The 25,848-nt window shown below is 48.3% G+C and overlaps 1 long non-coding RNA gene across 2 annotated transcripts in view; it reads right to left on the bottom strand.

The window, feature by feature from the left end:
* Positions 1–25,848, bottom strand: part of LOC139051382 (uncharacterized) — a 31,633-nt gene extending 5,785 nt beyond the window's left edge. The window contains exons 1-3 of one of the 2 annotated variants that reach the window (XR_011509359.1): positions 25,487–25,848; positions 23,295–23,381; positions 20,764–20,861 (exon numbers count right to left, since the gene is read on the bottom strand). This is a non-coding gene — a long non-coding RNA (uncharacterized lncRNA). Of the gene's footprint in view, positions 1–20,763; positions 20,862–23,294; positions 23,382–25,486 lie in introns of those variants that run through there. The other variant, XR_011509360.1, reaches the window with a different exon arrangement.

Here is a 25,848-nt window from a genome sequence, read left to right as displayed (position 1 = left end):
GCTGGTATGTTAGAGCTTCGCCTACACCGTCAAACACTGCGGTGGGCATCAAATTTCTTGAAAGATAGAAAAATATTTGTGGAAACAGTCTAAGGAGAGAGTAATTATCACAGCATCACGCAGGGCGTTCCGCAGGGCAGTGTTCTCAGTCCGTACTTATTCAACTGTGTCATGGCAGCCTTGCCACAAAAACTCCCGTATGGTCTACAGTATTCTCTGTATGCAGATGACATGTGCATATGGGCCTCTGGATCTCATATACAATACATTCAAATAACGCTGCAAGAGGGTCTTGATAGTATCGAAACCTCTTTAAAAGAAAGAGGCATGAGTCTTTCATACGCAAAGACAGCCGTACTTGCTTTCACTAGATGACATCTGAATAAATTCCAACTTACGCTTAATGGGCAAACTTTGATGTTTGTGAAAGAGCATAAATTTCTTGACCACCAGTTATTCTTGACCACCAGCTAACATGGGCTTCACACATCCGCGCAATTGAAAAGCAGACCAATGCAGTAATAAACGTACTTCGGTGACTCGCTGGCACAACGGGGGGATCAGTCTCTTCAATATTACAAGTCCATAACGCACTCATAAAACAAAAAATTGCTTACTTGGCACCTATTCTTCATGGTTTATCGCAAACTTCTGAGGAACACCTTCATCGTTTACTGGCAAGAGGGCTGCGAGTGTGTCTTGGGGTTCCGCAGGCTACCTCGAGTTCTTTAGTAATTGCTGAAGCTCGTCACCCACCATTTCTAGTCATACGAACAGTTGAAACATGCCGACATATTTATCACATCTTAACCAAACACGAGAATCATCCACTAAACCTGGCGCTTTCCGAATGAAACAAAAGCAAGATTCACGATGTTCTTCGGGAACATAAAGCATTATTGCCAAGATATGAATTATGCAAAGTGGATGTTAGTTACCCTCCCTGGATGTTAACATGTCCTAAAATAGAATTATCGGTTGACGGGATTATATCTAAGAGAGACGTGTTCATAGAAGCCGCACAACAACTGGCACTGTTCCAAATTTACTCCTTATATCCCCAGTGCGTTTATACAGATGGTTCGTATCATAAAAATTCCTCGACTTCAGCATTCGTCATTCCACATTTAGCGCTAGAGCAACCGTTCAAATTATCACGATAGACATCTTTCACCGTGGCGGAACTCTTTGCAATCCTGTGTGCTTTGCGTTTCATAACATCAGGAAAACATTCGCAAAAATGGGTTATCTTTAGCGATTCGCAAGCCGCTCTCACGTTACTACAGAGCAATAAGAAAAATTCTTTGAACACTTTGCTATTGTATGAGACACTCAAAGAACTTACAAAACCAAGCGCAATGAACCACGTAATTGCATTTCAGTGGATACCTGGGCATTGCAATATTCTTGGTAATACAGCAGCGGATGTAGCTGCGAATCGAGCGCACAATAACGCAGAGACAACCAATCTTCTGCTATTGCGTAGTGAAGTCCGTCTGATCCTGAGACAGATTTCCTGTCGCCTCAGCAAAACTACCTGGTTTGATCAGCAAACTAAAAACTCGGAGTTATACATTATAGACCCATGTATAAACTTATCAATGCCGGAATATCTAAGAGACAATAGAAAATTTGAAACATTGGTACACCGCCTGCGTCTTGGTACTGCATTTACGAAACACTTCTTGTACAGGACAAAACGTGTCTCTAGTTTGCAGTGTTCTTGTGGCCATCCAGACGAAGATGTGCATCATCTCCTCGAGTGCACGAAATACGATCCACAAAGAACGGTACTGCTAGCAAATTTGTTGATATTAGACAGAAGACCATTCACTTTAAGAAACATACTTGGCCCATGGCCAACTGCAGGCCTTCAAAAAAGAGCACTTCTTGCTCTGAAAAAATTTTGGGGGGACACCAACCATTTTGGGAAAATATTAAGTATCAGATGATCTGAATACGCTAAATGAGTAACATAAACGTTGTTCGTTGTTCATAATTGGTTTATGTAGTGATCGCAACTTTTACGCAATATGTATAATTCTGTTCTGTACTTGCAGTGTATTACATGTGTTGTGTTTTGGCTGTTCAAAATATTTGACTATATATATGCGTACGTAGACTGAACTAATGCACAGAACCTTGCTACAAATGTACTGTTGGACTGTATATTCTTTCTTCATCTAGTGTTCTACTAAGTGCCATATTTCGTGTCGCTATTCTCCCTTTTTACGCAACTTTGTTTCCTTTGCCAAGTGACAAGGAGTAGCCTGTGCCACCATGAAGGCACTGACCTCTCCTAATATTCATTTCAATAATAAAAAAAAGACGATATGAAGTGCGTTTGCTTGGATTAGGATAGTTCATGGCAGGTGACCTTGCCGTATGCTATCCTAATCTGTTAATTAGATCCCGGGATGCGAATCCAACGTCTTTTTTTTTTTATCGGGGTAATCGTACATTTGTTTTGGATGACCCCACTCGGCTGTCTAAGAGTCTTTCTGCTAGTAGCTGCTCCCACCATGGGCTATGTATGTTGCGCGAACATGGTGTTATCATTGTTGCTAATAGCTGATCCTATTTCATGTATAGAACTCTCGGACACCTCTTTATTCGTCTGTGTGTATGCTCGGCTCAGAAGTGCAACGTGATAAGGTTGGTGTTGTTAAGGCTTACCTGTACATTGATAGCTCAAAATATCTCTCAGATTTACTTGTTGCGTTGCGCGAACAAAACCACATTGGTACTTTTTTATTAGGTAAATGCGATGAAGTGAAAGAGAACGTAAGAATAAGTTACAGTTTTTTATATTGCCAGCTAACTGACGGAGCTTCATATTCGGGTGTTCTTTCGAATATTGCGACAGGTTCTCGGAAGCTTATGTACCGTGCTGCGGGAGGAAGTCTGTTTCCATCTGTTTCTCCTATGGTGTATGAGATAATGCGCGGCATACGTTACTCGTTAATTATGTACATATGGACGATTTCATACTTGGCTGAACGCCGCGTAGGAGGAAGCGGCACCGCGCCGCTTCTCTCTATGTTTAAACGCGTCGGAAGCACAAATGAGGAACTGCCGCGTGAACGCTTGTGTTTTCGGGCGACGGATGACGCGTTTTATGGCCTCCGCGGTCTCTTTATCTTATCCGTAGTAATTTTAATTTTTTCCTACGGAGTTACATTAAAAATCACCTAATCTGGCGCCCTTGTTCAATCTACTTGCGATGTACAAAGCTGTCGACCACTACGTAGACTGACGCAGGCAAGACATGCGCAAGAGCGTGCAAGTCAGAATGAATTACCCTCAAAACGTGCCGTCTAGAAAAACAAAAAAAACTAGATGGAACGTTTGTATCGAGTGAAGGACACGACTAACAGAGTAAAAGAAAGAGAAGTGGGGGTAAGGGAAGGGCAGTGATAATAACCAGGCTGAGCCAGGTTGGTTATGACTTTCGCTTCGTATACCTATATGTGTTTCGCTATCCTACGTGAATTCACTCTACGCGTCCCAGAGGGAGCCGAAATCGGGGTGGTCTTCGTTTCATCCTGACAGATCTGATTGGATCGCGATCGAAGGTGTCCGTGTGACAGGAGTATAAATTCGTTATAGCTTTCGGGACCTCAGGGACGTCACAGTCGTTGTGTCGCGCTACGCGATGGTGAAAGCGTCTCTCTTGGTATTTGGAGGCGGCTTCCAACGCCAGTCTCTTCATGCTTTTATTTTTAGTCTTTGGCGAGTCATTTGCCTCTTTTTTCGTTTTCGTTTTCAACATGCAGTGATATCGCATCACATCACGCCACTCGCTGCACCTAGCTCCCGCTGAGGCCGATGCTCAGCGGTAGGGCGCGCGCAGCTGAGGCTGCTAGCCCCATTGTCTCCTTTATTAATGGAGCTGTTACATGCGAGCAGTGGCATAGCAGCCAGAACAGTTTATTTTTTCGGAGCGGGGCACGCACCTATAGGGAGAGGAAAGGAAGGGCGCAAGGGCTGGGGCTGGCCGCATATTAACACATACAATGGGGGTGTGTACGGAGAAAGTAACCGGTGTACCACCCCCTGGCTACGAAACGGCACGCCGGAGACCCATCGATTTATTTCGGGACACGGATTTAAATTTGGCATGCGAGAGCGAACAGGCGCCTGTTTACTCTGCCAAAAGCAGCGGCGCACACTTGTCTCTTTGATTTGTGCACTACCTCCTCGAAAATATGCAGGATTCCACTTGCGGGTGTCGGCCCTTCGTGTTTTCGAGGCTGTTGTGACACTGAACGGCAAGCTTGTGCGGGCAAATGCACGGGAGACACAGTCTCCCTACGTAAGTAAATAACGGCGGCCCCTATTTCGCGTAACATATGCACCCGTAATATCACTTGGGCAGGATAAACGCACGAGCCAAAGAAATAAAAAGGGTATACGGCACTCTATCCACTGCTCGCTGGACAGATGCGGCAAAATATCGGAATGGGCAGGACACGGTAACCAGCGTGGCAGAACGGAGACAGGGGGAACCGGTATCCGCTTTCGTTCGTACACACAACGTCGCCACTGCAGAGGAGGCCGGCAATTCCCTCGCCATCTCGGCATCGAGACAGGATGAGGAAATATACGTATATTCTTACAGACTGTCAATCGGCATGTCGAGCATACGCGAATGGCCATCTGCATAAAGTAGGATGCGATAACCTCAACGAAGTGCCTTCTTCTTAGAACGCTTCTATCTGTGTTCTCTGGTTTCCGACGAATTCTTCGGAATTTCCTGGTGCCTCGGCTCCCGGTTTCGTGGCCATGGACGCGGAGCCTTCCAGAGGCCCTCCTGGCCAGAGGTCATCAAGGCCGTCCCTCACGAGGAAGAGAGGAAGCGTGCTCAGTGACACCGAGGACACTGAGCTATACTCGATGTCGGATGAAGACTCATCGGATGATAGCTTCATCACTGTCCGCAGAAAGAGGGCCAGAAGGAGGACTGTCAACGCGAACCCATCAACGCAAGCGAGTACGGCGACTCTGAAGTCAAGGCCTGAACGCTGGCCTCACGCCATCGTGTTCGTACCCGAAGAGCCCTCAAACAACCTCCGACTGCTAAACAGGCAAGAACTATCTGTTTTCATGGAAGGGGTCGTGCCGAATGAAATTAAGGACATTCGGATAAATACACGCAAAAATGTCCTCGCAATCGATGTTACCAACGGGAGTGCGCTCGAAAAACTGAAGCAAATCTCGGTACTAGGGCGCATCAAAGTGCGTTCATATATCCCGATGGATGACGCACCACAGCAGGTGTCATTTATGACATTGATGTCGCCATTCCCAACGCGGACTTGCCTATCCTCGTCAAACCAGCAAGTGAGGGTGTTGTCATCACGCGTGTGAGCCGCCTTGGAACATCGCGCTGCGTCAAACTGATCTTCAAAGGAGATTGCTTACCAACACACGTCAAAGTCGGTCACTTCCGACTCCCTGTTCGGCCCTTCGTACAAAGGCCTCTACAATGCCATCAGTGCTTTAGGCTAGGACATGTCAAGGGTGTCTGCCCAAACTCGATACTGTGTCCCCGTTGTGCTGAACCTCACGCGGAGGAGACGTGCCGGGCTACTGTCCTAAAGTGCGGCAACTGTAATGGTTCCCATGCTGCCTCGTCTAGGGACTGCCCTCGCATCAAGGAAGAGGTCGCTGTTCTCAAGCAAATGGTTCGGGACAATTCGACACATAGGGAGGCTGCTGCAACGATCCGGCGTCGGCGTCACCGAACCTCCTAAAAAAGGCAGAGCCGCGAAAGGAGAGGGCCGCTTCCACTGTAGCACCCACATTCTCCCATCAGGCCAAAAAGGAGTTGAACGTTCACAAGGAAGTCACCTGAAAGGAATTTGTCTCAAGAAGAATGGCCTGCGCTCCCGAGCCAGCAACCTCCCACAGAACTACAGATTGTCAAGCCCGCTCGGGAGCCTACTCCTGCCGCTGATGCCACGCCCAAAGCAGATCAAGTTCTTTCAATGCTGCGTCCCCTCATAGATGCCATTCGAGTGATTCTGTCGAACCTTGGAACTACGTCTGCTCAAAATGCATTGAAAGTACTGGACGCCTTAAGCCCAGTGCTTGAGTCCCTCGAATAGAGACATGGCCAGCCATCGCCCATCGTTTCGAGAGGAAGTCAAGGCAGCAACAATCATACAGTGGAACGCAAGAGGACTAAGATCACGCCTTTCCGACTTTCGTCAGTATATATATACTAATCTGTTCCCAATCATTGTCATATGTGAGCCTAATGTGTCAAAACCAGTCAGATTATCGGGATACGAAGCTGTTATATCCGCAACAACTAATGCATGCAGCAAAGTCATCGTCTTTATTCGTCGAGAACTGACCTATGTTCGCCAGCCGATTCCGCTTCACGATAAAAATCAATACGTTTGCCTCACCATTAAAAAGGGCAAACTCATGTTTACACTTGTAGGCGTTTATATATCGCCATCAAGTATCTTTGATCCCAAACGATTAATGAACATCTTGCCTGTGTGCCCTGCCCCATATGTCATCATCGGAGATGTTAATGCGCACCATATAGCATGGGGAAGCACAAAAACAAATGCAAGAGGGCAAAGACTTGCAAATTTCGCCTGTAACCACGGCGTTTCACTCCTGAATGACGGCAGCCCAACGTTTATATGAGGCGTGAATTATGGCAGCTGTCTTGACCTAGCTTTTGTCTCCAGCACTTTCACAAGATATGTTAAATGGTTTTCGGATATCGAGACACACGGGAGTGATCATATTCCCACGTACCTTGTCATCAAAGGAATGTCCAGTCCCACCCCACGGAACACCATTCAATTAATTGATTGGACCACTTTTACTTCCACCATGGAGGATGCTTGTCGAGAGGGCTTGTCCTCTGGATTAGAGGATTCAATCAAGTCTGCAATGCTACACGCCACGCGCACGGTCACGGTTTCTTCGAAGCACACGGAATTGAATATAGAGTTGGAGCGACTTCGTGCGCTCCGTCGTCGTGCGGAGCGGCGTTACCGGCGTACAAAGTCCATCGAAGACCTTAGGAGAGCCAGACGACTACAAAAGAAAATTCAACGTCGCATGGATAGATTGGCATCTCGACGTTGGGCAAGATTTTGCCAGTCACTAGAACCCCGAAAGCCACTTTCCCACATCTGGAGAACCATACGTGGTCTACGTTCCTTCCCTGAACAACACTTCCCATTCAAGGCGCTGGCGCTCTTCCAGGGGCGGCTAGAGGCTGATGTTGCAGAAGACTTTTGTGCAAGGATCGCTGGCCAAGCAACAGGTCCAGGCTTTCCAGCCCCCAGTCGCATCCCTGTTTCACGTGACGGCCGCATGGATCTTCCATTCATAATGAAGGAACTAGAAGCGGCTCTTGCTCTATGCAGGCGTTCTTCATCCGCGGGACCAGATGGAATATCCTACCGCGCCTTGAACAACCTGAGTGATGGCGCACGGAGAGAACTGTTACATCTCTACAACTTATCTTGGCAGGATGGCATGGTTCCCGAAGAATGGAAGATAAGCCGCTTGGTCCCTCTCCTGAAGCAAGGCAAGTCCCCACTTGAACCCACCTCATACCGCCCAATAGCGCTGGCCAGCTGTGTGGGAAAGATGATGGAAAAGATGATCCTTGCCCGCTTGGAGTGGTACCTGGAGCACTACAACATGTTACCGAATTGCATGGCTGGTTTTCGTCAAGATCGCTCTTCCATAGACAGTGTTGTTGATCTTGCTACGTACGTCCAGCTTCAAAAGTCACGCAAAAGATTATCTACAGCTCTGTTCTTGGATGTCAAGGGGGCATACGATAACGTATCTCACGAGGCTATCCTCGATGCTCTTGAAGTGGTTGGCCTAAGTGGTCGAGTTTTCCAATGGATCTCTCATTACCTTTTTATGAGATCGTTCTTTGTCTGTACCGGTGATGGTAAAACCGCGCTACACTACCCGTACCGAGGTGTACCTCAAGGCGGTGTACTAAGCCCTACCCTATTCAACCTCACACTCATTGGTCTCGTTGATCATCTGCCAGCACCAATCAAGATATCAATGTACGCCGACGACATATGTATATGGACCTCAGGTGTGACACGTCCTCAGATACGTGCAAGACTTCAAAAAGCTGCTACTCTAACAGCTCTATACCTCCGCAACCAAGGTCTTGAAATCTCGTCAGACAAATGTGCATTGATGGCGTTCACTCGCAAACCAATGACACCCTACGCCATATCAATAAATGGCCAGATAATTTCTTATGAGAAGGCTCACAAATTTCTTGGCATAATCATTGATAGAGATCTCTCATGGAGCCCGCACGTTACCTACTTGAAAAAGCGTCTGACAGCAATCTCCCAACTTTTCAAGTTTCTGGGAGGAAATACTTGGGGAATGTCAGTGCATGCAATGTTGGAATTGTACAGGGCTCTTTTTCTGGGCTTCTTGAGATACAGTTTGCCCGTACTGACCAACACCTGCCAGACAAATCTTCGTGCTATACAGGCTATTCAAGCTCGGGCTCTCAGGGTTTGTCTTGGTTTGCCAAAATGCACATCGACAGCAGCGACTATTGCGATTGCTCAGGACCAACCTATACAAACACACACTGCGGTAGAAGTGTTGAGAGTGCACATTAGGCACGTTGCCCGTGCCTGTTCCTACCATCTGGCAACACTACCATCAGAAAGGACGCAGGCAGCTTTTTGTACTACGATTTCGGAGTATTCCACCTACCTCCCATCAGGCTACACCCCCGCAACTAAGCCATCGATTCCTCCATGGTGTTTGGCTCGACCCGCAGTGCACCTCACCGTACCAGGAATCAGGAAAAAATCTGAGCTGTCATCACCAGCTCTTAAACAACTAACTCTGCTTCTTTTGCACGAGAGGTACGCCGAACACGTACATATTTATACTGATGGATCGGCAACTCTCCAGTGTTCCTCTGGAGCCGTGGTCTTCCCAGCGAAAGCCACCACCATCAGTTTCAAGACATGTCACCCAACGACACCGATGGCCGCGGAACTTGCAGCCCTTCGCGCTGCACTTCGTCTCGTCAACCAAGAACAACCTCGAAGGTGGTCAATATTCAGTGACTCCAAGGCTGCACTGCAATCTTTGCTATCGGCCCTGCGGCGCGGACCACACGAACAACTGGTATTTGAGATTAGAGAACTCATTCATACCTTAACTGAGCAAGGACACCACGTGACATTTCAGTGGCTTCCAAGTCACTGCGGAGTCATAGGGAACGAACACGCTGATAACGCTGCTCGGTCGGCTCTTCAAGGGGACAAAGAGGAGCCGATACCGTTATCCAGGACAGAAGCCGCTCGAAAACTTCGAATGATCAGCCGTCACATCACGTTATCCTTGTGGAATGCTGGAAGTTTTCACAAGTACCGACTCCACCATCTTGACTCCTCCCTACGCCTTTGTATTCCAGCTGGGCTCTGTCGTCGCGAAGCTACCCTGCTTTGTCGACTATGGCTAGGGGTGGCTTTCACCAAGTCTTTCGCTTACCGAATTGGATGGGCCAACGACGCCTCGTGTGAGGACTGTGGTAACGAGGAGACTTTTCAACACCTCCTTTGTGACTGTCCTCGATATAATTTACAGAGACAATCACTTGCAACCGCGATAGCGCGCTTTGACCAAAGACCTCTCACAGAGGAACTCATTTTCAGATACCGCCATCATAAGCCATCGCAGCAAAGGGCGACGAGGGCACTGTTGCGGTTCTTGAGGGCAACAGAACTGGACAGGCGACTGTAGCCTGAACCGATGTTGATAGTGCTACAAGTGTCAGTGTGCTGTGCGATGAATGTGTTCGGTGACAGTGACCGATTGTGATTGTGTGTCTATGCTCCTTCCTTTCCTTATATCTACTTTGTTTCCACTTTACCTCCCCCCTCTATCCCCAGCGTAGGGTAGCCAACCGGATTTTTTTTTTCTCTGGTTAACCTGCCTGCCTTTCCCCTTTCCTCTCTCTCTCAACCACCTCGACGAAATACCCCGTACCGCAATAATCTGGACACCGGGACACGAAGCCGTCAGCGGAAACCATCTTGCACATACGACAGCCCGGGGTGACTGCAACCGCGCACTGCAAGAGACGCCAGAAGACTCCAGTCGATAAGCACTACACACTTACTACGAAATAATTCAGCACTGCCGCCTTTCGAAAAGAACGATGCCACCGCACTCATAACTCACTAGAGCTGAAGCCACACCTTGGACACGCCAACACGTATCCTCACCTCACGCTTGTCCACGCTGTGTGTCCCACCCTTTATCAACCCCTTTGTCCTTTCTGTACAGAGCGAGTTACCCTATACTATACCACATGGGCCTGCCTTAAATTCCTAAGAACTCCCCCAACTGAAATGCAGCACACGAGCAGAGGCGGATAGTGCTGACCAGCTCGGCATTAGAGGATTGGCAAATGCTGATCGCAAGACCCGAAGGTGCTGCCACCATCGCTGGGACCCTGGACTGAAGGCTCCACCCACCACGGGGTCCACCCCTCTCCGTGCCCCATCAAAATAAAGTTTTTTTTTCTCTCTCTCTCTCTCATCCCGTACTCTTGTACACATCATGCCTACGGGACCGTGCTGCCTGGCGACTTTTTCGTTTACTCACGCGTGTGGCGCTGCTCCATAGCGTCCGTAGACCCGCCTGACCTGTGTTGAGAGGCCTATTGGGGGCGAGCTCTACCACAGGAAAAGCTGGCGCCACCATCGGCGTGACGGGGCATGAGGGATCACGTAGACACAGCAGCCATGTCGGCTGCTTCGGAAGCGCAGAAGCGAGCTAAAAACAAAAGCTTAACGTCCCACCTGCGCTGGGGTTCTGATTAAGTGGTGGGGCTTTCCCGCCTTGAATGTCTGCGCGACAACATTTGAAAGCACATAATTCGCACGCCTCCAAAGGCAGCCCCTATGGCTGCCTTTGGAGGCGTGCAGCACGGTAGGCCACTGCTAGCCACCCTACCACTGCTAGGTGCCGCAGTGCCTGACGTACGCAACGGAGCCCGGTGTCAGCCTTATTCGCACGTAGCCGCAGGACAAGAAGCTGCGTGAACCTGTCTCGCAAAATTTAGAACCACAAACAGCCATTGGCTACAACTCGGCTATGCAGCAAGCACAGCCGCAAGGAATATTTCTGCTACATTGTCGGAACTGCTATATTCGGTGAGAAGCAGAAAACGCGCACTGAGACGTTCGCCCGCGCGCGCTGCCCGGCTCATGTCATGACGCTTTATTTGGTCTATCAACCTGTTGATGCTAGATTCTGGCAAGTTCACTGTAATGGAAAAAGAGCAGTAAGAAGCACATTAAAAAAAGGCATGGCATATGGTCATGTTTGTGTTATGAATTAACACACCGGATTACGAAAAAGAAGCAGCAGGAAATCGCACACTCAGAAGACCGATAAACATACAGTGCGGCGCAACTTGAGAAATAATAATGAAACGTCCAAGAATTTAGAACAAAAACAAAAAGATTGAATGGTCGCGACGGCACATCACAGTCGGCGTAGGCGTCAAAGTCTCTATAATGAAATTATTTTTGAACAGCTCTGATTGCGTCTACGCAACAATGGTTGCTTGTGTACTGTCAAATGCTCATATTCTGCGGCCTAAGCTCACAGCATGGTGCGAAAACGCGCACGCAGCAAAAGCGAAACATTGTGCGCGGACATGCATGCAGACGCGCTGACGGTCGCTGCGAACCCATGCGATCGCTGCATTGAGGCTTCATTCTGTTATGATCCATCTGGTTATACAGACAGCCCACTATAAGAACATATTTCACATACTTTGTTCTCAGCGTTTGCCTACCCTTCACGCGAGAAGCCGGTTCGGGCGACTCCATGCAACGACCACGCGCAGAGGCGTTCACTGTACCTATTCGGTAAACAGATAGCGTCTGTAAACAATTCTGTGCTTTCAGTTTGCCCAACATTATTATTTCGACAGTTAGAAACTTCCCTCGTTTTGAGAATACTTACAAAAATGTCCAGGAGGGCTGCCGCGTGGTGTTTTTACTGAGCGCCGTAAGCGAAACCTATGAGGAGCGTGCCGCGATCGCTCATACTACGCAAGGGAAGTGCTTCCGACAGACGACGACTCCGTAACACCTCGCACCCAATAGCAATCGGGGACGGTGATAAAGTTGGCACGGAGAGGATAATGCAATCGGTGCGTGCCCTGCGCAACGTGGCTCTGCGATGACGCAATCGTCTAAGCTCGCCCCGGTGTGCCTTCTTTCTAAATGCAGCAGCATTGCTGTCACGGAATGCTGACGTAATTTCCTGCGCTCATCTTCTTTCCGGGAGCGGCGTCCCTAAATCTTTGGGCTATTTTCTTCATTGGCTCCACGCACTTCCCCTCCCTCCTTGCTGTTTTCTACGATAATCCACGATGCAGAGCACCCTTGAATGACCGGTATGGACGTCAGACTCTGGAGTTTTGCAAGACGCGTAGCACCACCTGCCGGTGCGAAGAGGCAGTAATTGAGTAGTGCGAAGCCCGATTCCCTTGCTAAGTTGCCTATGCAACTAGCGACTGCGAAACAACGATCTAAGTAGATATTGGTCCATATTGCGAGTGTTTTGCGCGTTTAACACCCAGGCAGAGAGCTATGAATTTCTGCTAGTCGGACGCGCCTCCGAACTGCCATAAAGCGGTTGCTGGCTCTCTCTTGAGACTGATGGCGGAAACGACGGCAACTGCGATAGCTCCGCGCGCTACAAAGAAACGCCGCAATCGACGCTACTGTTATGTTGTAAATTGCCATGAACGTGAAGGACGGAATAACAACGTTCAGTTTTGCCGATTTCCATCGCGATCGTATGCAGGGGAAAGGCGAGAGCGCTGGATACGGGCCGTTCAACCTGTTGGGTGATCGGATTACTTGCATTCCCCTCAACACAGCAGCTCGCATGAGAAAGTGCGACAATTTTGTTCTTCTGTAATTGTGTTGCGTAGCCCTGATGGAGGACCGTCGTGACCAAGTAAAAACTCAAGAATCTGCAGCCGCTACTTCGTTGGTAACAGAAAAAACAACGCTGCAAACCATCTTGCTTATGTACCATCGATATCTCCACCTTTTAACAGACGTCCGCCTCCGCTTGACTCAACAAGTGGGACGGAGAGATTTGGCAGGTCAGCTTAACCAAACATCTTGGTTCGTTTATGAATTAAAAATCCTGTTCTATAGAGCATCGTTGCATCGCGAGCTCATTTCTACTTTCTGTATTTTGTATGTCCTGCACCGACACAACAAGCATGCTTCGCAATGGGCTGAGCCTGCTCGACTGCGTTTTTCAAATGTGAGCAATAAAGTTGCTGTGAGAGCACTGGATGAGTAATAGCGAAGTAACGCACGTGTGTAAGGAAAAAAATTGTCCCGTTTATTTACATTTATTTGTGCGCGCTTGTTACTCGAAGCGTCTGCGAAAAGTTCAAATTAAGGTACTGAGCGATGCTGTAGCACCTGCGAGAAAGAAAGATGCAGTGCGTAGGCACTGTAAGAAGCTTACTTCCGTTATGATCGCACGCTGTTTGCTGCCTTTGAAAACGTTTTCTGTTTGCTGCCCTAGAAAAGGCTATGAAAGGATTTACTCTCTGTAAATAATTGCGAGACAAAACATTACGATTAAATACATAAAAATATAAAAGATACTTAAGTCTTGTGTTCAGGACATATTCAATATGAACCAATTTGAAATGCTTTGATTTTTATGCTGATATGCCTATAGGCAAACCACAGCAGAAAATCTTGAGAAAAATGGCCAGAGAAGGATCGTCACACAGAGATGCTTCTGAAGCGACAAGGTGACATCAATCCCGGAAACGAAAGTCTATGAAACCCTCTTCCGGTTCAAGGGAAATGTCTCGTCCGGCAACGCCACCTCCTGTTCCATCTGTCTCCAGTAAGAGCACAAATGTCAACGAAAGAAGTGACCATGCTTCATCAAGTGATGCGTGGCCGGCACTGCCGAGAACATGCCACGCGCCAGAGCCACAGGAAATGACTCGCCATTTACAGTCAAATGTCACTACAGTTGACCAAATGCAAGACAAGGACTCACAAGTGATTGCCATGCTCAAATCGCTCACGAATGTCATGCATCTGCTACTGACGAACATGGACACTCCAGCTGCTCGTAGCGCACTGCAAGTATTGGACACGCTGACTCCAGTACTTGAAAGCATCGCATAGCACCATGGCCCGCCCCTCGCTGCCCTTCCGCAAGGAAGTCAAGAAAGCATATTTACTGCAGTGGAATGCCCGTGGTCTCAAATCAAGTATTTCAGATTTTAGACATTTTATCTTCGAAAACCGTTTTCCCATCCTCGTAATTTGCGAACCGAACGTGCAGAATGTTATACGTATTTCTGGCTATGAGGCATTCATGTCCTCTACCTGTGGTGATGTAAGCAAGGTAATTGTATATAATGGATGTGATCTGACTTACGTGTTGCACCCAGTTCCGCGTCACGACGACAACCGGTACGTTTGTTTAATCGTGAAAACGAAGAAGCTTACGTTCACACTCGTCGCTGTGTACATTGCTCCTTCAAGTGGCTTCGACTCTAAACGACTGCACGACGTGCAATCAGCGACACCCGGCCCTACGATTCTCACAGGAGATTTTAATGCTCACCATCCACTTTGGGGGAGCCTGAAGATGGACTCCAGGGGAAGGCGAATAGCATCCTTTGCCACACAGCACGACCTTTACTGCCTCAACGATGGTAGTCCGACATATTTACGTGGGCCTACCTACAGCAGCTGCCTAGATTTGACCCTGGTTTCTCGGCTTCTTGAAAGAAACGTGCAATGGTTTACAGACATCGAAACACATGGAAGCGACCATATTCCGACGTACCTGAAGATCAAGGGACTATCGAAATGCTCCTCCATGACGCTCCGGCGAATTGACTAGTCGGCGTTTCGGTCGCACATGGAGGGAGTATGTCAGCAAGGGAACCATTCAAGTCCGGAACACGAAATTCAAAAAGCCATGCAAGAGGCTACGCGTAGTTTCCAGCCTTTCCCGAAATATGCAGAATTTGAAGCAGAACTGCAGCGACTACGAGCAATTCGCCGGCGGGCTGAAAGAAGCTACAGGAGAACTAAATCCATCCATAATCTCCGAGAGGCAAGGCGGATGCAAAAGAAGATTCAACGTCGCATCGATGCACTACAATCTCAAAGATGGAAACATTTCTGTGAGTCGTTGGATCCACGTCAGCGATTATTTCAGATATGGAGAACCGTGCGTGGGCTTCGCGTATCACCACAACAGCGTGTCCCTTTCAAAGCCCTCGCTTTGCACCAAGGTCGCAGCGAAATTGACATTGCTGAAGAATTTTGCTCAAGACTTTCCAGCTTGCAGTTCCAATGCGCAATTACACCATGTGCTACTCCTGTGCCACGGGATTCCCACATGGATGTAATTTTTTCGCTGGAGGAGCTTGAAGCGGCACTGGCGACTTGCAGGCGCTCTTCATCACCTGGCCCGGACAGGGTTACCTATGCGGCGCTCGCCAATCTTGGGCAGAAAGCACGACTCATGCTACTAAACCATTACAACGAGTCTTGGCGCAATGGTTTGGTTCCACGTGACTGGAAATGCAGCCGCTTGGTTCCACTTCTCAAACCTGGTAAATCACCGTTAAACTTGTCATCGTACCGCCCCATCGCTCTGGCCAACTGCATAGGGAAAATAATGGAACGAATGATTTTGACGCGCCCGGAATGGTACCTGGAAAATTACAACGTGTACCCAGATGCTAGGTCTGGCTTCCGGCGAGGGCGCTCATCCATAGATAATGTCATCGATTTGGTTACGTTTGTTCAGCATCAAAAACGCCGTAAACGACTCACTGCTGCATTATTGCTAGACATAAAAAGCGCCTATGATAATATAGCACATTATGCCATTATAAATGCTCTTATTGAAGCCGGAATCGGTGGCCGCACTTTTCAGTGGCTGTGCAGTTATTTGACCGACAGGCATTTCTTCGAATGACCGAGGATGGCGCCGCGACTCAACACCAAACGTGCCGTGGAGTACCGCAAGGCGGAGTGTTGAGCCCGACGCTATTCAACCTAGTGCTCGTTGGCCTAGTCCGATGCTTGCGCAATACAGTTCAGGTATCAATATATGCCGACGATATCTGCATTTGGGCGTCTGCCGTAACACGACTGCAGGTACGAGCACGGCTACAAAAGGCAGCTACGATAACATCTCTGTACTTGCGAAAACAGAACTTAGAGCTGTCTTCACAGAGAAATGCTGCCTTGTTACATACACTCGGAAGGAAATGAAGCGTTACAGTGCAAAGGTCAATGGGCAAGCAGTAGCAAATGCACGGAAACACCGCTTTTTAGGGGTAATTATTGACCGAGACCTATCATGGAGCCCCCATGTTTCATACCTGAAGAAGAGATTATTGACAATAATACATCTCCTCAAATTTCTCGGTGGAAAGTCATGGGGCACTTCGGTGCAGTCAATGCTGCAGCTGTATTACGCCTTGTTCCTCGGTTTCGCAAGATACAGCCTCCCTGTGATTGGGAACACCTGCAAAACAAACCTGCGTGTACTCCAGGGTCTACAAGCTCAAGCCCTAAGGATGTGTCTCGGTCTTCCGAGGTGTGCGTCTACAGCGGCAACGATTGTCATAGCTCGAGATCACCCAGTATCAACGTACTTGGCAACCGACGCTCTCAGGGCGCATATTCGGCACGTTGCCCGATTACCTTCTCACCATCTTGCCGCTCTACCCACAGAAAGGCCACACACAACTTTCAGTCGTTTAATTGATGCCAATCGTACCTCATTGCCATCGAACTACATGCCTGCAGCAAGACCATCCTTACCTTTATGGTGCCTGCACAGACCTGACATACGCCTCACCATCCCAGGAATCATGAAGAAAGCCAACATGCCATCGTTTGCCCTTAAGCAGGCCACGTTAGAACTTTTACATGAGGTGCACAGTGGCTGCGTACACGTTTACATCGACGGTTCAGTCACATCTGCAAGCGCAGCTGCCGCTGTGGTGATACCAAGAAGATCCGTCAAGATACAGCTAAAGACGTCACATGTATCATCAACGACAGCTGCTGAACTGGTAGCCCTGCGTGCGACTCTTCATTTTATTAAGGAGGAACCATCCCACGCATGGTCAATCTTCTGTGATTCCAAGGCAGCCCTACAGAGTGTACTCTCAGCACTGCGCCATGGATCACATGAGCAGCTCACCGCAGAGATCAGAGAAGTCCACCATCGACTAGTTGACGAAGGACACGATATAATATATCAGTGGTTGCCTAGTCACTGTGGCATAAATGGCAATGATCGAGCAGACGCAGCTGCCCGATCTGCCCATGACGGCGTCAACTGCATTGCCATTCCTCTTTCGAGAGCTGACGCAGTGAAAAAACTTGCCGCACTTGCGCGTGACCTGACATTAGCCCAGTGGAATTCATCCGATTTCACAAGTGCACGCCTCCATACTCTGGACCCTAATTTACAGCTCCATATTCCGCCCGAGCTTCAACGACGTGACTGCACCCTTCTTATCCGTCTATGGCTTGGAGTAGCATTTTCAAATGCCTACTCTTTCCTTATCGGAATGGCCAACAACCCACTGTGTGACTTCTGCGGGTACAACGAAACGATCGAGCATCTTCTTTGTCAGTGCTCTCGTTTTAACCCACAAAGAACTGTCGTCTCAGCCACCTTAGACAAACTGGACAAGCGCCCAATGACAGAAAACAAGATCCTAGGAACCTGGCCTACGCGAACATCAGCGCGATCCGCTATGAAGGCGCTGCTGCGATACTTGAATGACACGAGACTTTCTGACAAATTGTGACAGTAGACAGTGTGGCGCAGGACTGTACGGTGACACTGCGCAAGACTAGGAATGCCTTTGCGGGTTGCGTGACAGTGCCCACAGAAATAGTTCGTGCGTGTGTGTGCTTAGGTTTTTTTTTTCCTTTTTTTATCCTTCTTTCTTTCTCACCTATTGCATCCCCTTTCCCCTCCTCCAGTACAGGGTAGCCAACCGGAGATAATCTCTGGTTAACCTCCCTGTCTTTCCTTTGCCTTTCTCTCTCTCTCTCTCTGATGCTCTCTGTACTTGCGAGTTGCAGCACGCCAAAATAACACTTGAGACTTTATTTTATATTCTACACGCACTTTGCCCTGCTGAGCTACCTTTCCGAAGCGTGGATGGCCGGAAGAAGCTTTCCAGGTCCTTGATTTTTAGGAAACCGTGCCTCAACACAAACGAAAGAGAAGAGTCCATTGTGGCCTATGCACCTTCGCTTGCGGACAGCTCTCCTTGCACTACTCAGTTCGCGCCAAGGCTCCGTGGGGCGCTGGTGACGGGTTTTTCCGCAGCGCCGCCTGGGCAGAGTCTGAGGTCTACATGCCCAACCGCATAAAAAAAAAAAGTGGAATTAAGTGAAATCGCATGAAGAGAAACCCAGCATTGAACTAAGTGTGTTGTACAACTTCATTTTCTCCTTGCCACTTTCTAAGCTTGTCCGGAGAAACGAGGCGCAGCAAATATTTTGGTGCGGGTACACAGCCATAGGGATGCGGGGTCGCGCGGCGATTGCGGCTCGGCGCAAAAAACAAAAGAGCAGCGTCGTGAACGGCACGCTCCGCTGGCTTCCATACGTGGCCTTGGCTGAGGACGGGATTCTAATCCGACCGAGATTACGGCGTTCCGCTGCCGTGCTACGAGCCAGCCGGTATAAGACCCAGAGGCAGCGCAGACTTTGCCCGCTTTTCGCTCGTTTCGTTTCTGCTCGGCGCTGCTGGCTCTTTTTTTATGTTTTCCCCTTTGTTTTTTTCTCGGTTATCGCGTGAATTTTTAACCCTCTGGTCATTTCTATACCTTACTACTTTGACGCCGCGCTGTTGATGCGAAGGGCCTCTCGTCACGTTCTTTTCTGTTTTCTGTGAGCTCGTCGTTTCTTTTTTGCTCCATTCCCCGCAGCGCTCTTTCTGTACAGCCCCGCATTTGCGCTCAGCCGTTTGGTGTGCATGACCAGCCGCAAGCGAAAACGTGTCAGCCTTTAGATTCAACTCGCGCGAGTCCCGCTATTTTCACTCAATATTCCAGCCTCCTTAGAGTTTTAATGCGCTCAAGCGTCGCTCGCGTGGGAGTGCGTGTGCGAGGTGAAGACTCACATATTGCGTTGTCAGCCTCAATGCTTGGGAAGGTGAACCATTTTCGACTTGACCACCGCCATCGGGGAAATTTTAGTGCTTCCGACACACAGGGTCAGAAGCACTAGCTTTCCAAGGATGATTGAGCGTAGCATATTGCGTTGCTTCTATAGGAGCACGCGAGAGGAACCCGCGAATACGCACAAAATTGCGGCGCTACTGGCCACTCATGTCACTTTGCATGTATTCGCGGGCTTCTTTCACGCTCGCAAGAACACTTTTATGTAGCATGTGGTGAGCAACAGAAAGATGTATCTCGAGTTCTTCGTGTGGCTGTACAATTTTCTTATTGAAATTTTTCATCGAAATATAATATTTTATAAGTTGATTATTTAATTAAGACTAATTATGTCGTTAGGCGGAATGCAAAATGCAGGCGGGCGTTCCAGTTAAAGGTGTTCCCACAGACCAACGCACCTCAGGGTGCGCAGTAGCGCTTGCACGGCGTCCTGATGCGATGTTAAGTCCCGTCGATGTTGCAGAATTCTTTCTCTCGATGGAAGGCCGGTCGTCCGACTGGTCTAGCACGACGGAAAGCATCTGTCTCTGCACGCTACTGCTGCCGCTATCACAGAGCATGACGGATTGTTTCTTCGTCCCCACAGTGCCCACAGGACACGATGTCGGCAATCCCTATTCGGAACGTGTAGGCATTGGTAATGCGACGTCCAACCACAGCCTACGCAAAATGGTCGCGTGCGAGGAAGTCGATGGCTTAAGGTTGGATTCGGGTTGCGTAATCGGGAATGCGTGAAATCCGGTTCATTCCAGTCATATGTGGTACATTGCCGTGCAAGTATCCCTCCTTGCAGCATCTGTCCTAGAATGCGGCATTGATAATCAGTGGTCTTCTCACATGGGCTAAACGAGCAGCTCGATCGGCTCGTTCATTCGCGGTAATGGCGTGTTTTACGCGTGAAAAAAAAAGGAAAAAGTGGCTGCATAGTGAAGTGAAGTTAGCTGCCAGTGCGTTCGAGAGCAGCGTTCGGGCCTAAAATACAAGATGATGCGAACTCTCTAACGTAGTTTTGATCAGTCGTACGAGGTCAAAATTTCTCTTTTATACTCTTTTCTTTCACTCGCGTGTACTGTATACCTGTATACATGGGCCATTTTAACAACGCCCGAGATGTCTCAGCAGTGTGACGTTTCGCGGCTGAACGCGATGTCGTGGGTACTATTCATGGCAGCGGCTGCCATGATCAAGTTCACTTGATGAGCAAGTTCACTTTATGAGCAACATAGCAATAACCAGCAAATACTTTAGCAATAGCGAGAAGGCAATCTTGCATGTGCAAAACTGCATGCGTATTTAATGATAGTGCATCAATAGACTGAACTATGTACCAACTATGTGGTCTATGCAGTATAGACAAAGTCGAAAACGATGCAACTGGACACAGACTCTGCCACATTGCCTACTTGCATGAATGGGTATAGCTTAAGAAAAATATAAAAAAATGTAGAGAAAGAAAGCAAGCTTACTAGAAAACTCCTCACTGCTGTAGTACTTACAGCACAGTGAATACTGGCCTTCATGTACCATTTCGAAAAATTCAAGCTCGTGTCCATTGTTCCGGGAACTAGAGAAATAATTGTGAAATTAATGGAGAAGGTTGGGCTAGTTGGCGTTGACACAGCTCCTGAGACATAGTTACTAGCACAAACAAGGCGTACGGAATAAAGGTCGGACTAGCCAAAGCGGTAGACTTCAACTGACAACCTTTATTCAGAAGAAACATGCAAACAGGCCACCGCATGCTCAGTTAATGTGGAGACATATGCATAAACGAATGTACCACATAGGGGTTAACGAAATGCACATAGAAGCTGATAAGCATCCACAAGAAGCCATTACAAAGCATTCACCAGATTTTTCTGAAGACACAACACTTATTTATGAGCTGGTACCAGTGATGGAGTGCTTATGCATTCATCAGCAGCTTTCGAAATGCAAAACACCTCAAACATTTCCCTATATAACTGCCTGGCAAACTGACTGAGCACTTGCATTTATGGGTACTTTAACAGTGATCAGCCAAGTAGCCAGCGCCTGTGAGAGCATTTACAGCGTTCCATTACTCCCCAAGCCACTCATTCAGGCACCTGTTTGTTCAATATACCACATTCCACAGGGAAGTGCAATCTAGTATACCACCACTACATTTCAGTTAACAAAGCAGGTGACATGCTCCTTAGTGCATGTACCTTGACGCCCCACAATGTTTACCAACTTGCATATCCTTGTGAGCGTTAGCGGTGCTGAAAAAATGCCTACACCAAACTTGTTCGCCACCTTTCTTCTAGGCAGTGGGACACCCTGTGTATGTATGGCAGAGCTGCACGGCTACCACTGGGACATGCGTTACTGCACGTCCAGTGGGCAATGTGGTAGTGCCAATGACTTTCTTGTTGTGCTGGCTTTGCTGTTGAAAACATTGTGGGTGTTTTCGAACAGTGTTCAGTAGGACTCAAGTTCACACATGAGTTGCCAGAAGATGATCGTTTGCAATCATTCGATATTCGTATAATTTTAAATCATACTTTCCTTTATTATATATACTCTCTTAAAAAAGAAAGCGCTTGCTCGACTACCGTTTGGCATACTCCATGGTAAAGGATGCATAGCTCCTAGCTGCCCGAGAGCTGTTCTGGTTAAATCTTGTGCACCAGGTTTCCTGCAGCGCTCAGCAACCAAGCGAGCCATTTATGTAGGGCCGGGTATCTCGATAACACCTTGGTGTCAATTACTGGGAGCCTCATTAAAGAGGTAAAAACAGATCTGGCAGCTGCTCGATGCAATAACGCATGTCCTAGTGGGCGCCCTGTGGCTGTGCCATCTGTACATGGGGTGTCCCACCACCTAAACAATGTGGCGAACCAGTGCAGTGTAGGTGTTTTCTTCAGCGCCACTAGAACTCGCAAGAATGTGCAGGTTGGTAAGCAACACCGGGAATCAGGGTACATGCACTAAGGAGCATGTCACCCACTTTTTTAACTGCAATGTGGGGGTGGTATACAAGATTTCACTTCCCTGTAGAAAGTGCTGTATTGGACAAAAGGGCAGGTTCTTGAATGAGAGGCTTAGGGAGCACCGGAACGCCGTAAACGCTCTAGCAGGCACTGCCCATTTGGCTGACCACTGCCGAAGATGTGCTCGTAAATGCTACCTGTGTTTTCAAAACAAGCAAGTGCTCAGACTGTTTGGCAGGCAGTTAGATAAGGAAATATTTGGTGTTTGGCATTTCAAAGGCTGCTGAAAATGTGTAAGCACTCCTTCACTGGAACTCACTGATAAAGGAGTGTTTGTTGTACCTTGAGAAGAACCTGCTGAATGCTTTGTAATGGCTTGCTGTGGGCAGTATTGGCTTTGTTGCGCATTTGGTTTCCTCCCATGTGGCACATTTATTTATGCATCTGTCTGCAGATATTTTTGAGCATAAGGTGCGACCTCATTGCGTGTTTCCCGAATAAAGCTTGTAAGTTGAAGTCTAGTGCACTGTCTTGTCCAACTATTTTCAATTAGTCTTGTTCGTCCAAGTAACCCTCACAATAATTGCAATACCAATGTTAAACAATGGTAAGCATGCTGCATGCTTAGACCTGTGACATATTTGGCCCATTAGACTTTTAATCTTTACGTGTGCAGAAACTGCACAAGCGTGTAGCCTAAACGAAAAAAAAGTGGATATAAAAGGTATAACACAGGAAAGTTTCAAATCAATAAAACAAAATAACAAGAGGTAGATATAATGTGTACTAAGCAAAATAAAATGTAACGCGCAGCCAAGTGATTGATGCAAGAAAATATAAACCTCAAGACATGTTAGGTCTAGTTTTAAAGTGAACAAGGTAATGTGTACATAATGTCTACAAACACAAATAAGCAGCAAGTTGAATAAAGTTGAGCAGATATTTAGCCTATTTAGTAAGCACTGCTGAGTAATATGTCCATAAACTTATTGACGAATGATACCGAGATCCTACTTTTGCAAACACATACACTTCAGTCATACCTGACCAGACCATCCAATTACACACAGTGCTGCTGCAGCCATAGCTCCTCCCTGACGTGGACACTGTTGTTGGTCACGGCCTTGCCACTGCAAGATAGGTTCTGTGATAACTTATAGCAGTGGCACTTTAAAGAAGTCATTGGGAACACATGCAAAGAGCACAGAAAAAGTCACAAAAACAATGTTTGCACCACTGCAGGGTGGGAACAGAGCACAAGGTCAACGTTACTGATGAATATTGTGATAATAGGGACCTCTTCATGACAATAAAATATTTAAGACCTACAGCTACAGCACATTACAAACAAATGTTTGTTTACGTAACAATTCATTTTTTCCTATCAGTTAAGCAACTTTCCCTTGTCATCTCTAGTTGTGTCAAAGTTATGTCAAAACACCTTGTCTCAAAACGTAAGCTGTAATAGTAGCAAGCCGTTTTGCTTAAATTTTTTTGCCCGAACCCTATGAGGGAGATTTTGTGCGCGACGGCGACGCGCGAGGGCTTTGAGCGAGAAAACGGGCCGTCGCGCGAACATATCGCTAGTTCTTTGTCGCCTGGTTCTGGAAATCTAGAATTCGTCGCTCGTCGCCCAGAAGTGCTATGAGCGAACAGACAATAGCGCGAAGCCGGAACTGAATGTACTACATCAGTCGAGTACTACCGCTTGTTGCACGGAACAAGCAAACGACTATTTTGATACGTGCAAGGTTAAGAACCTACTGCAAGACTTTAAAGAAATGTTTTACGCTGCTCCTTTGAGTAAAACACAGCAAACTAAATTAATAAAGCACACTTTTCGCGCGTTATTTGCTGCCCTCATACCGGCAACACCGGGGAGACGGCTCTCAATGTCGTCGCTCGCATAGGGTACGACTTGTACGGAACGAGCTAGCGCGACAGCCATCTACATCGCGTCTCCGTCGCGCGCAAGACCGCTCGCATGGGGTACGACTTGTAGGGAACGAGCGAGCGCGACAGCCATCTACATCGCGTCTCCGTCGCGCGCAAGACCGCTCGCATGGGGTACGACTTGTAGGGAACGAGCGAGCGCTACAGCCATCTACATCGCGTCTCCGTCGCGCGCAAGACCGCTCGCATGGGGTACGACTTGTAGGGAACGAGCGAGCGCGACAGCCATCTACATCGCGTCTCCGTCGCGCGCAAGACCGCTCGCATGGGGTACGACTTGAACGGAACGAGCTAGCGCAACAGCCATCTACATCGCGTCTCCGTCGCGCGCAAGACCGCTCGCATGGGGTACGACTTGTAGGGAACGAGCTAGCGCAACAGCCATCTACATCGCGTCTCCGTCGCGCGCAAGACCGCTCGCATGGGGTACGACTTGTAGGGAACGAGCGAGCGCTACAGCCATCTACATCGCGTCTCCGTCGCGCGCAAGACCGCTCGCATGGGGTACGACTTGAACGGAACGAGCTAGCGCAACAGCCATCTACATCGCGTCTCCGTCGCGCGCAAGACCGCTCGCATGGGGTACGACTTGTAGGGAACGAGCGAGCGCTACAGACATCTACATCGCGTCTCCGTCGCGCGCAAGACCGCTCGCATGGGGTACGACTTGTAGGGAACGAGCTAGCGCAACAGCCATCTACATCGCGTCTCCGTCGCGCGCAAGACCGCTCGCATGGGGTACGACTTGTAGGGAACGAGCGAGCGCTACAGCCATCTACATCGCGTCTCCGTCGCGCGCAAGACCGCTCGCATGGGGTACGACTTGTAGGGAACGAGCGAGCGCGACAGCCATCTACATCGCGTCGCTGTCGCGCGCAAGATCACTTGCATGGTGTTTATACTTTTTCCCAATAACTCCTCACAAACCGACAACCGCGTAAACAGGCATTATTTACAACCTCGAAGCATAAGTAAGAGAGGAAACGTCATTTCAGTAAGAATAGGTAAAGAGGCAGATGAGTCTTTATTATCCAACTTCAGCAGAAAAGTGGCAGCTCGCGCAAATGAGGATTGTTGCCGAACCTAATCCCTCTCACCGGAAGGCAGCGCTCACCAAGACTTTCAATTTAGCATTAAGCCAATAAACTTGCGCAAGCAAATTATGTCAAGCAACGCTCAGCAAGCATCGGCACAGTCAATGTCGTCGAGGGAGTTCGATTTCTTACGCTCGCAAGGCACTCTAGGCACACACGAGAAGCAAGCACAGCATGCGTGTACTCACCTTTTAAATGGTACGATGCGGTCGAAAAGCGCCCTCCAAGTTGCCGGAGCTGCAAAGTTATTCCCGCATACATGCAGTGCGTAGTGGACGACCTGCGGAACGCTAATAATGCGCATCATTTCTTTGCGGCGTCCACCGAACTCTCCTCAACCACCACGGACAAAGGGAACGCACTCCATGGCATGAAAATCGTTGGTCCACGTTTGCCTGGCGCACCACGCATACCGCGAGTTTGCAGCGAGACACAAGCTATCTTTTGGCAATTTTGTGCACGCGAACTAAGTCACAATTCATTACAGCAAACGCAAAAACACGATCAAACAAACACATCGTAGCAACTCGTACGACCGACAGCACATGTA

This window comes from Dermacentor albipictus, unplaced genomic scaffold, assembly GCF_038994185.2.
Source record: "Dermacentor albipictus isolate Rhodes 1998 colony unplaced genomic scaffold, USDA_Dalb.pri_finalv2 scaffold_11, whole genome shotgun sequence".
NCBI classification, from domain to species: domain Eukaryota; kingdom Metazoa; phylum Arthropoda; class Arachnida; order Ixodida; family Ixodidae; genus Dermacentor; species Dermacentor albipictus.
The sequence above is the reverse complement of the archived record's forward strand: the minus strand, read 5'-3'. Positions and strand labels throughout refer to the sequence as shown.